The following is a 12,534-nucleotide window of genomic DNA, read 5'->3' as shown; positions in this document are numbered from 1 at the left end:
CTTTATGGTCCAATTCTTACATCCATACATGACTATTGGAAAAACCATAGCTCTGACTAGATGGACCTTTGTTGGCAAAGTAATATCTCTGCTTTTTAATATGCTGTCTAGGTTGGTCATAGCTTTTCTTCCAAGGACCAAGTGTCTCTTAATTTCATGGTTGCAGTCACCATCTGCAGTGATTTTGGAGCCCCCCAAAATAAAGTCTGTCTCTGTTTCCCCATCTATTTGCCATGAAGTGATGGGACTGGATGCCATGATCTTAGCTTTCTGATACTGAGTTTTAATCCAACTTTTTCACTCTCTTCTTTCTCTTTCATCAAGAGGTTTTTAGTTCTTCATCACTTTCTGCCATAAGGGTGGTGTCATCCACATACCTGAGGTTACTGATATTTCTCCTGGCAACCTTGATTCCAGCTTGTGCTTCATCCAGCCTAGAATTTTGCATGATGTACTCTGCATGTAAGTCAAATAAGCAGGATGACAATATACAACCTTGACATACTCCTTTCCCAATTTTGAACCAGTCCATTGTTCCATGTCTGGTTTTTAGTCATGGCTTTTCCCCTTTGGCACTTTCTAATTAATCATTCATTTTCCAAATCTGAGATAATTCTTTTTCCCTCAGTTTTCTTCTTGAATTTAAATCCTATAATTTCACATTTTCTAGTTTTATCTGTTTCTCCTTTCAGATTTAAATTTTTCATCTCTATAAATGCTTATTTAATGATATTTAATTCAGATTCCCATGTTGTATTATATTTATCCTTTTATTTCATGGTTGATTTTAAGGGGAGAGTTTTTATCCAATGAACTCTTTTGATTCTCATTTTTATTTTACAGTGACTTTGTATAACTTTACCTGTATGGATTTTCTCTTTTTTTCCAACATTATATTTCCTGGATCAACAGTTAACAGGTGATGCCATCTCTGCAGATGTGAGAAATTAGAAGGTCTTTCTTTGTGTTTTTGTTTAGGATTGTGCTCTTCTATTAGAATAGCATTCAGGTTCTTTACTATATGGTGACTTCAGGGAGTATCTTCTAGCTTTGTGATTTGCTTTTGTAGGATCTTTAAACTCTACTGCCTGTTTCTTTCTTTTGCTTCACTAAAGAAGCACTTTTAAAAGTCTTTTCCCTCTTACAAAGTTGTGCTTTCCCAAAACTGCAATTCACATGCTTTTAACTCCGCTGCCTTCAGTTTTTCTGTAGCCATTTTTCTGAATCAGAGCCATTTTTCTGTATCAGATTCTTCTCAGTATTTTGTCCCCAAAAGGGCAGCCATCTTTCTTGAGGATGATGATCATTTTATTTCTCATTTTTACTCCTAGGTGCACAGAACTCTATTTTTGGCATGATGTTTACCTGACTTTCTGGTCCATCTTGGCCTCTAGAGCTGGATCTCCTGGTTTGGGATGTTTATTTCACCTATATACATGCAAGTTAAGTTTTCTAGTATGTTCTATCATCTATCTATAGGCATGGATTACAGATGGTTCTGTTTGCTCTCTTTATCAAGTGATTTTATTTTTAAATAGTATTTGAAGATATTAAAATTCAGATGACGACTTATTTACCAAAAACCTAGAATACTCTCCCCCACCTACTTTTTTATAATGAACTCTAAATCATGCTAATTTCTGGTATTAAAGAAGTAAGCAATATGAATCAGAGAAACTTGACTAATAGTGCCTCACACCATCAGAAGCAACTGCAGATTTCACTGTCAAATTCAAAGAACTTACAACCTTTCTTTTTATAACATTCAAAAAAGAGAAGGAACTGTCTTCAAATAGAGAGATTTGGCACCTCAGTAGATCACAGGAAATTTCATTTAGCGCATATGCTATTCTCTGAGAAGACCACCAATATAAATGAAGATTCAGAATTACTGAGTACCTAAAACACAGATGAAAGAGCAATCCTTTAAAACATCTGTGGATTTGAAGCAGCCTAAAAAGTAGAGCTGATTTGTCATGCAGGGAGAAATAATGAGGTAGTAATTTATCTTTGTTAACAATGGAGGGATAGTATATTCACATGTAAGCTTGGTGTCCCTGTGGATAATATTTTACACTGATCTGTTAAGAAGGAAGAACATTTTCTCATGGGTTCAATCAAGCTAGGAAGAATAAGGTTTTAAATTCTCTCAGTTTTGAGCAGCCCAACAGAAAAAAAAAAAAAAAAAGCTAAGGATTATATCTCATCAACATGCATTTTAATTTTGGGATCAAATTATCAGAGGAAATTGAAATGCTTGATAATTGAAAGGGATAAATGATGTAGGTTTTCTGGAAATAATAATGGACTTTGTGATGCATATTATTCCATTGACTAAAAACAAAAAACTGTATTTTTCAGCTTTTAAAGTGACACTAAAAATATCACCAAACTGTTACTTATCATTTTATTTTCTTGTTATATCATTTGAAATACAACATTGTAACTCATGTAACAATGAGATGAAAGGGATGGAATGGCTTAAAATATTGAGAAATTTTCTAATTAATATATTCCCGTTAGTCCACAAAACCCTACAGCTAAAACTCACTGATAATGTCAAATACTTTCCCCCTAATAATAGAGATAAGGTATGTGTGTTTAATCTCATCGTTTCTATAATAATGTTGTACTGGAAGTTCCATCTAGTGTAGTAAACAAGTGAGATAATACAAATATGAAGAATTTATATATGAGAAAAAATAAAATTTAATGAAGTTAAAGAACCTATTGGTGGTCACACAAATAGTAAATAAATTATAGAGCAGTATTCAAGCGCAGCTTTTTGTCTTGGGAAATTGTTCACCTCTAGACTGTTGGGATCATCAGAAAAGAATAGTTGGATGATGTTGAATTGTCAGCAATAATAATCTATATTTCTAACTAAGAAACTAAAATTGTCTTCTAGAATGTTGGGTATAGGTCACCTTAAATAGTTTGTAAGGTTTTTAATTTGTGTTGGTATAATTTCTATATTCAATGAACTCACTGAAAATTTAGTGTTAGATTTTGGGATACAGTAGAAATCCTTACCATTCAGAGTACACTGAGGCACCAGAAGGCACAAGGGGTGAATGTATTAACACACATTAAACAGAAGCTAAGGAAAATTTAGATACCTTAAGTACAAATGATCAGTATTGAATGCCTATAAATTAATTACATATGGACGTCAAAACAAAAGGAAATGCCCTGTTATTCAAATAACTAAATATTGAAAGTGATGACTATGAATCTGATTCTTCCAAATACATAAAAATCATGTAGAGGCAGGCCCTAAATTACCTCTATGAAAATTATCATAGGTGAGTGTGAATTGTATTTAGTGCTTGAATCTGTGCTGCATTCCATCAGAGGCAAAGTTAGGTTGGACTGTATACCTTCCAATTCTTAAGAGCAAGAGCAGAGCTTCCTAGTGGTTGATGTTTCAACTTCATTCCTCTCTATCAGTAGGGACTTAATGCTTAAATAGGGGATAAGGCTTCACAGTAGGTAGAAACCCATTTAGTTCTCTTGAATGTTTTTTTTTTTTTTTTTTCTAATTTGAGAAAGGCTAGATGGTGATATTAGGCATCTAGGCTTTCACAATAATTTTGCCATCTTTATAGGTCTACAGGATGTGAGAACAGGGATGGGATGTGAAAGTTTCACATGTACTTTCTCACTTTTTAAGTCAGCCTGAAACTTGACTCCCTTGAATTACTTAATGGAGTAATACATAAAATTGTTGAAAGACATTCCATTTTAAAAAGCTCTTTTATAAATTTATACAATGATTTTTCTTAGGAGGAAAAATTCTGATGCTCTATTTTACTTAAGTATAGGGAATTATTTCAGGGATACTTTTATTTATAGGGTATAGGATTAAATTCAGATTGTTGAAAGATGCAAGAAAGGGCTATTGAGAGAAAAACATGAGTAAAAGGAATGTGATTTCTGTGCCATGAAGTTTTCTATATTTTGACAGATTGTGAGGTAGTTATGTTGTGATCACAAAAATATATCTCTCTGGTTAAGATGAGGCCTATTTTCTCTTGAGAAACTAACAATTTTGAAAAGATCTATAACCTTTAGTTTGACAGTGGTAGCCACTTTAAAGTGATTAATTTATTCCAAGATGGAATAAAAATGAACATGATGTACATTTGCCTTGGCTTTGACATGACTGTTAGTACTATCCCAAGATAGAATTACGCAGAATTTTCATTTCCTCTAACCTTCATTTATTTATTTAGTCTTTTGCTGGAGTACCTGATAATTAATATGGCCAGTATTTTATTTTAATTGCTATTAGGTTTATGTGTCTGGGATTTACACCACACTTTATTTTTCCCTTGGGGGAAATATATGTATAGGTCTTTGACAAAAATCTACTTAAGTCTTTGAAACTATCCAATGATATTATGTAATTTGTTATTCAAATTATAATAGAGGCAAGTATTTTATGTTTCCAAAATAAAAAAGACCCTGTTGATAGATGAGGATACTATTTTCTATGAAGTTTTTAAAGGTTAATTTAATCCAGGAGGGATTTGCTTTAAAAATGAAATCAGAGCACAAAGAAGTTGAAAACACGAAATGCAAGATATTAAATTATTCACAAATTCATGACTTACTAGTTCAATTTTTGATAGTGATATTAATTTTGGGCCTCAATCATGTTGGTCATCAGTGTTTGCTCTATTTTTATTTAACAGGCATTTCTATCTCTCACAATGCACCATGAGACTGATTTTGGTATTGGAGTTATCCCTTTTGGGATAATATGAAATTCTACCAAAACATGAAAAGATGGACTCTGAGTCCTCGGCATTATGATAGAGTAAGCAGATGAGTATGACTCAGCATTTGATACTGAAAGGGGTATTGCATTATCATTTTATGATAAAGATAAAATATCCACACAAGTTATTTAAAAATAGACCTTAAAAACTATAAGACAGTTTCTATATTCACTTATTTAGTGGAAGAAAAGCTTTTTATCTCTATATTGAAATAATCAAACCTTTTCTACTTATTAGTCTACTCTTTTAAATAGCTGTATAAGTCAAAGAAAGACCTACTCAATTAAAAGCCAACCAATCACTCACACAAAAGCAGACACAGAGATCAATGGAACAGAATAGAGAGCCCAGACATAAGCCCCCACACTTATGGTCAATTAATCTACAATGAAGGAGGCAAGAATATACAATGGAGATAAGACAGTCTCTTCAATAAATGGTGCGAGGAAGACTGGACAGCTACATGTAAAAGAATGAAATTAGAACATTCCAAAAATAAAATGGATTAAAGACATAAATATAAGGCCAGATACTCTAAAACTCCAAGAGGAAAACATAGGCAGAATACTCTTTGACATAAATCGCAGCAGTATTGTTTTGGATACATCTCCTAAAGCAAAGAAAATAAAAGTGAAGATAAACAAGTAGGACCTAATTAAATTTAAAAGATTTTGCACAGTAAAGGAAACCATTGACAAAATGAAAAGACAACCTACTGAATGGGAGAAATATTTGCAAATAATATGACCAATAAGGGATTAATATCTGGAAATATAAATATTAATAGCTCATACAACTCAACATAAAAAACCTCAATTAAAAAAAGGGCGGGAAAACTGAAGAGACATTTTTCCAGAGGGAATGCACATGGCAGTAGGCATATGAAAAGATGCTCAACATGGCCAAACATCGGGGAAATGCAAATAAAAAATACAATGAGACATCACCTCAACCTGTCAGAATGATCATCATCAAAAAGACCACAGAACACAAATGTTGGAGAGGATATAGAGAAAGGAAAACCCTCATACACTGCTGGTGGGAATGTAAATTGGTGTGGCCACTAGGGAAAACAGTATAAAAGTTTCTCAGAATACTGCAAATAGAACTACCACATGACCTAGCAATGACACTCCTGGATATATATCTGAAAAAGCCAAAATCACTATCAGAAAGATATGTGTTCCTCAGTGTTCATAGCAGCATTCTGCAATTGCCAAGATATGGAAACAAAGTAAGTGTCCATCAAGAGATGAATGGATAAAGAAAATGTGTATGTGTGTGTATCTATATATATAATGGAATACTATTCAGCCATAAAAATAATGAAATTTTGCCATTTGTAATGAGATGGATAGACTTGGAGGGCATTATGCTAAGTGAAATAAGTCAAGAAAAAGACACATGCTTTCTGATATTACTTATACGTGTAATCTAAAAATACAACAAACTAGTGAATAAAACAAAAATGAAGCAGACTCACTTATGCAGAGAACAAACTAGTGGTTACCAATGGAGAGAGGAAAGGGGGAGGGGCAATACAGGATTGGTTTTACATAACCAACATTGGGATAGGGGGAAAGTATGAGTTACTGTGGGATTATATGAAATCATGTGTGTGAAAATTTTGAAAATCATAAATCACTGCTGCTGCTGCTGTGTCACTTCAGTCGTGTCCAACTCTGTGCGACCCCATAGATGGCAGCCCACCAGGCTTTCCGTCCCTGAGAATCTCCAGGCAAGAACACTGGAGTGGGTTGCCATTTCCTTCTCCATTGCATGAAAGTGAAAAGTGAAAGTGAAGTCGCTCAGTCGTGTCCGATTCTAGCCACCCCATGGACTGCAGCCTACCAGGCTCCTCCATCCATGGGATTTTCTAGGCAAAATTACTGGAGTAGGGTGCCATTGCCTACTCCCCATAAATCACTAAAGAATTTAAAAAAACCTTGATTCATTTTTTTTAAAAAATGAGAGAAAAAAGCAACAACAACAAAAACAGACTGAGCTCTATTCCAAACCAAGTTAATATGTGCATTTATTGATACATATAGCACAGTTAATATTTATAATAATTAAATTTTAAATTATGTAAGGTAATACAAGTATATGAAACAATTAATGAATGATTATCATTACTACATAATAATTTTTCCTGAAAAAATCTTCACAACATTAAAAAAAAAAGCAATCCTAATCTTGCACAGAATCCTCTGCAGAATAGAAAGAGAAACTCTTCAATTCACTTTAAGAGCTTAGTATTAACTCAAAACCTGTGCACACAATAGCACAGATAATCAAACATAATGTTGAGCAATTATGAAATTCTCAGAAGAATATATAGAATAGATCCCATTTATATAAAGCAAAAGAGTAGGCAAAATGAAGTAATATGTTTTAGGGAATTATAACAATGGTAAAATCATAAGAACCAAGAAAAAATTTATTATAGAAGTCAAGAAAGTGGTTAGCTCTGGACAAAAGTAGATAGTTTTGACTGGGAAGGACAAAAGAGTGTGCTTTAGCAGTGCAACAAAGGTTCTATTTCTTAATCTCAGAGGTGGTTATAGCTATATTATCTTAATAATTTTTTAAACTTGAGAATCTATGTATTGTGCATTCTTCTCAGTGTATATATCTCATAATGAAAGATATTTATAAAGATTGAAAGGACACTTGGGAGTATAAATTAATTCTCCAAAGAAGGAAAATTTTATTTCTAAGCCAGAAAAAAATGTATGTTTCAAATGAATATCTTGCATTGAAAAACTCATAAGCAATATTCTGATAGCATGGTAATATTTACCAGCAGTAGCTATTTGTTAAATTCTTTTTTTAAAAAGTTTTAATTGGAGGATAATTGCTTTACAGTGTTGTGTTTGTTTCTACTGTATAGCAATGCAAATCAGTCATAATTATATATGTACCCTCTCCCTCTTAAGCCTATACCACCCATCTAGGCTATCACAGAACACCAGGCTATACTCCTTGTGTTATATAGAAGCTCCCCACTAGTTACCTATTTTACATATGTAGTATATATATGTCAGTGCTACTATTTGTGATTTTTTGATGTGTGTGTCTAGCTACAATTTTCTTCTAGAATAGCAATATTTAAAGTAGCTATGCTGTGTCGTTAATTTCTATGGTTAATATGAATTTTATCACATTGCAGAAGCAAAGCATTAGTGTTGGAAATATCATTCCTGTTGTTTCTAGCAACATTGTCTATTTGACCTTTAAGCAAAGCTAATTTGGATTAGAAAAGTAAATTGTAGCTTGCTATTAGAAAAGAGAATGCATTATTACAAACGTGAAAGTTTGAGGCCCACACATCTTTTTTGGGCTGTCAAGGCTGAATTTTTCTTTTTTCTTTAATTCATTTAAGAATGAGAGGATGCAAGAGAGGATGTGTTTTAGATGGTTGATGGGTCTACTTTTAAAGACCTTCAGATAAGGAAATGAAAGTCTTTTAAGACTTTCCATAATTATAATCTATTTGTCTTATCATCTATATATTTCTAACCTGACAGTTTTAATTTGGAAATATTCAGGGAGGTAGTGATCAGTGGTTTTATTTTCCATTATAAAATTTCAATATGGCTTTCATACTTTGCAAATATATTGCATTTGAAAATCAGAGAAAAGCTATTATAATTAAGGAAAATAAATATTCCTGTCAAAGTACTCTAATGCTGATATTTCAGAGTTTTCCCATTATTTTCTGATGATGCTCTTTTTTGACTTAAAAATATTTATCTATGTGACAAATTGAATGAATTTAAATTCACATCCTTTGTGCTATTAAATATTTCTAGTTTGTATATCCATGTTGTTTAGACAGATTTAAACTTTGTACATACACTTTTCTCCTAAATGAGGAGAGGTAATTTTTGGTTTATAAATCAGTTTTGTGTAGTTTCTCATTTAGCACCCTTTCTCAATTTGCTAACAACAAAATAAATGTTAACCTTTGACATTACATGAGCAGAGGAAAACAGCGATGATTTAATTATTTTTTATAATTAAAGAAAATAAATCTCAAAGACTTGGTTTGAAGGCACAAAGAAAGGAGCATTAAGAGGAGACATAAAATCTCACACATGTCCTTTCCCTAAAATTACTAGTTCCCAAAATCATTCCCAAACTTTTATGTCACCAGGAAGCTGGGTCATGATGTGCATATTCAAACCAGTGTCATCTGTACATGTAGAATGACTTTCCTATTTATCTTTGTAAGGAAACAGTGTATAGCATACAAGCTCCCTTACATACTCTTTTGGGAGAGACAGCATTAGAATGAAACATAATCCACATTTGTTGAACCTGGATTATAACCTTGATTTGAGAAAGCATGCCCTGCATTAGGGGCTTCAGTTGTGGCTCAGCTAGTAAAGAACCCGCCTGCCTGGGTTTGTTCCCTGTGTTGGGAAGATCCCTTGGAGAAGGGAAAGGCTACCCACTCCAGTATTCTGGCCTGGAGAATTCCATGGAATTGTAGTCCATGAGGTCACAAAGAATTGGACACAACTGAGCGACTTTCACTCACCATGCATTAGACATTATGATAGATGTTGTAAAATTTATTCCTTTATTTAATTTTCATGACATTTTAATGAGATTAAACCTTCTCCCATTTTACAGACAATTAACCAGAGCTCTGTGTGGTTAAATTCCTGTTCTGATGATGCACAGCTAGTAAATAAAAAATCGGGGGGTGGACACTAGTCTACCTGATCCTAAATGTTTTCTTTATCTCAGTGACAGTTTAAGTAATGTTACAGACCTGATTTAAACTGAATTTTGTGGAGCTATCTTAACAATACCCTTAAATCTCTGAACTGGCTTTTAATCTCTTTGCTTTGAATCCTTACCCCATTCAATTCCTTTTCCACTTAGAACTTCATTATCTCAGTCTCTGTTAGAGGTTCCTAACTGCCGTGACAATGTATTAACAGTCCACATCTTTTCGAAGTACAATTCACACCGATGCCATCTTTCTAAATACAATGCAAAGCAGCTCAGTGGTTAAGAGTGTGAGTTCTGGAATCAGTGCGTGCATGTGTGTGTGCTAAGTCACTTCAGTCATGTCCAACTGTGTGCATGGAATGTAGCCTGCCAGATTCCTCTGTCCATGGGATTCTCCAGGCAAGGATACTGGAGTGGGTTGCCATGCCCTTCTCCAGAGGATCCTCCTGACCCAGGGATCAAACCTGTGTCTCTTATATATCCTGTATTGACAGGTAGGTTTGTTACCACTAGCTCCACCTGGGAAACCCCTCTGGAATCAGATCAGGATTGAAATCCTAGTGCACTTTTCATCTGTCATGAGATCTGGAAGTTATTTTTCAGGATAAAGATACTCTTTAACTTGCTACACAGGCCCTTCATGATTTAATTCCTGCCTATAACTCTAACCTCATTGCTTGCCACTTGACCTCACAAAATCATTCTACCATTTTGAAAAACTATTTGCAGTCATCCTGCTATTTTATAGTCAGACTTATATGAAAGTTGGGTATCATACTTAAATATCATCTGAGGGACCAGAAAGATTTGAAATTTGTGTCTAGTCATATGCCATTCTTACTTGTTGGAGTCCTCCCTACCTCCATTAGTTGATTAATTAGTCTTCATTCTCTTCCTTCCACAGACATATTTATTAAAATCCTTGCCCAAAGGTAACCTGTACTATGAAGATCTTAAATATGGAGTCTTTGTTTTTCTTTGTGTTCTTATCAGTACACCAAAATATTGTGCTTATTTCTTCAGTTATCTCTTACACTTCACTGTAGTTATTGATTTGTGCCTTGCCCCTAATAGAATGAAAGTTCACTAAGGGACATCATTTCTTCTTTAAATTGTTGGAACCTACTTCAGTGCCTGCCATATGGTAACCTCTCCATCACTGTATTTTGAATGAGTGTGTTAAATTTGATATTATTGTTCAATCGCTAAGTTGTGTCTGACTCTGTGACTCCATGAACTGCAGCACACCAGGCTTCCCTGTCCTTCACTATCTCCCTGAATTTGCTCAAACTCAGTCTGTGGAGTCAGTGATGCCATCCAACCATCTCATCCTCTGTTGCCCCCTTCTTCTCCTGCCTTCAATTTTTCCCAGCATCAGGGTCTTTTCCAATGAGTCGGCTCTTTGCATCAAATAGTTAAAGTATTGAACTTCAGCTTCAGCACCAGTCCTTCCAGTGAATATTCAGGGTTGATTTTCTTTAGGAATGACTGATTTGATCTCAGAGTTATATCCAGCACCACAGTTTGAAAGCATCAATTCTTCAGTGCTCAGCTTTCCTTATGGTCCAACTCTTACATCCATCATGACTACTGAGAAAACCACAGCTTTGACTATACAGATCTTTTTTGGCAAAGTGATGTCTCTGCTTTTTAAATATGATATATTGAGTGCAAAGTCCAACATCAATATAGATTTAGGAGTAATACTTATTTATCACCTGTGAATTCAGTTAAGAAAAGCAAATACTATATTGCCAGAGATAATATCTTTTTTGTTAGCTTTAACACATCCCTAATAGCAAAAGGTAAGGTGTAATATTGGAGAAGACTCTTGAGAGTCCCTTGGACTGCACATATATCCAACCAGTCCATCCTAAAGGAGATAGTCCTGAGTGTTCTTTGGAAGTACTGATGTTGAAGCTGAAACTCCAATACTTTGGGCACCTGATGCGAAGAGCTGACTCATTTGAAAAGACCCTGATGCTGGGCAAGATTGAGGGCAGGAGGAGAAGGGGATGACAGAGGATGAGATGGTTGGATGGCATCACCAACTCAATGGACATGAGTTTGGGTGGACTCCGGGAGTTGGTGATGGACAGGGAGGCCTGGCGTGCTGCAGTCCTTGGGGTCACAAAGAGTCAGACACAACTGAGTTACTGAACTGAACTGAAGGTGTAATATTGTAATTTATTTCTTCAAACACAGATGTTCATTAAATAGTCTAATATCTTTTAGTTAAAGTTAGTGTAAACTGTATGGCAAATTGGCTTGGTAATGAATAAAAAAGAACTGAATGAATTGAAAATGATAGAAATGAGTACCTGGTGGATTACAGCAGACTGTGCTGTAAGGTACAGGTATGTGTACTTTTGAATGTGTACCATGGACATATTAGGATGTGTTGGGATAAATGCCAAAGGTTTCCTTGACTAATTGAAATTTCATAAATTTATCCCTGTATCAGGCTACTTTGGAGAAGAAAATGGCAACCCACTCCAATATTTTTCTGTGAGAAATCCCATGGACAGAGAAACCTGGTGGACTGTAGTCCATGGGGTCTCGAAGTCAGACACGACTTAATGGCTAAATAGCAACAGCAGGCCACTTTGAAAGTGATATTTATTCCATGATCCCTAGGGACTTTGCCTGACTATGTGGATGAAATTTCTATGTTTAATATAAATCAGTTCTTTGGATATAAAACATATATCCCCAAAGTGCAATGTAGTAAGTGTATATCTGAAAGTATTTTCACAAAAGTGAACTCACCTATGTGACCAGCATTCAGATAAAGAAACAGAATATTAGCATAACAGGAAGTCCTTTCCTCTCTACAGTTACTCACCACATCAGTCCGCCTCCTATCCCGTACCAAGGGGAAACTGTTTTGAATTCTGATACCATGGATTCATTTGACCTGTCTTTGAACTTTGTGTAAAATGGAGTCAATGGAGTCATACACCTTTTTTTTGGAGGGGTGGTCAGGCTTCTTTCATTCAAGTTT

At 34.7% G+C, this 12,534-nt stretch overlaps 1 long non-coding RNA gene across 10 annotated transcripts in view; it reads left to right on the top strand.

The window, feature by feature from the left end:
- Nucleotides 1-12,534, top strand: part of LOC147364676 (uncharacterized) — a 147,801-nt gene that overhangs the window by 98,727 nt on the left and 36,540 nt on the right. The window lies entirely within an intron of this gene.

The sequence above is a fragment of the Bos grunniens genome, chromosome 10, assembly GCF_055505025.1.
Source record: "Bos grunniens cultivar Pamir isolate PY7600 chromosome 10, Bosgru_T2T1.0, whole genome shotgun sequence".
In the NCBI taxonomy this organism is placed as follows: domain Eukaryota; kingdom Metazoa; phylum Chordata; class Mammalia; order Artiodactyla; family Bovidae; genus Bos; species Bos grunniens.
The sequence above is the reverse complement of the archived record's forward strand: the minus strand, read 5'-3'. Positions and strand labels throughout refer to the sequence as shown.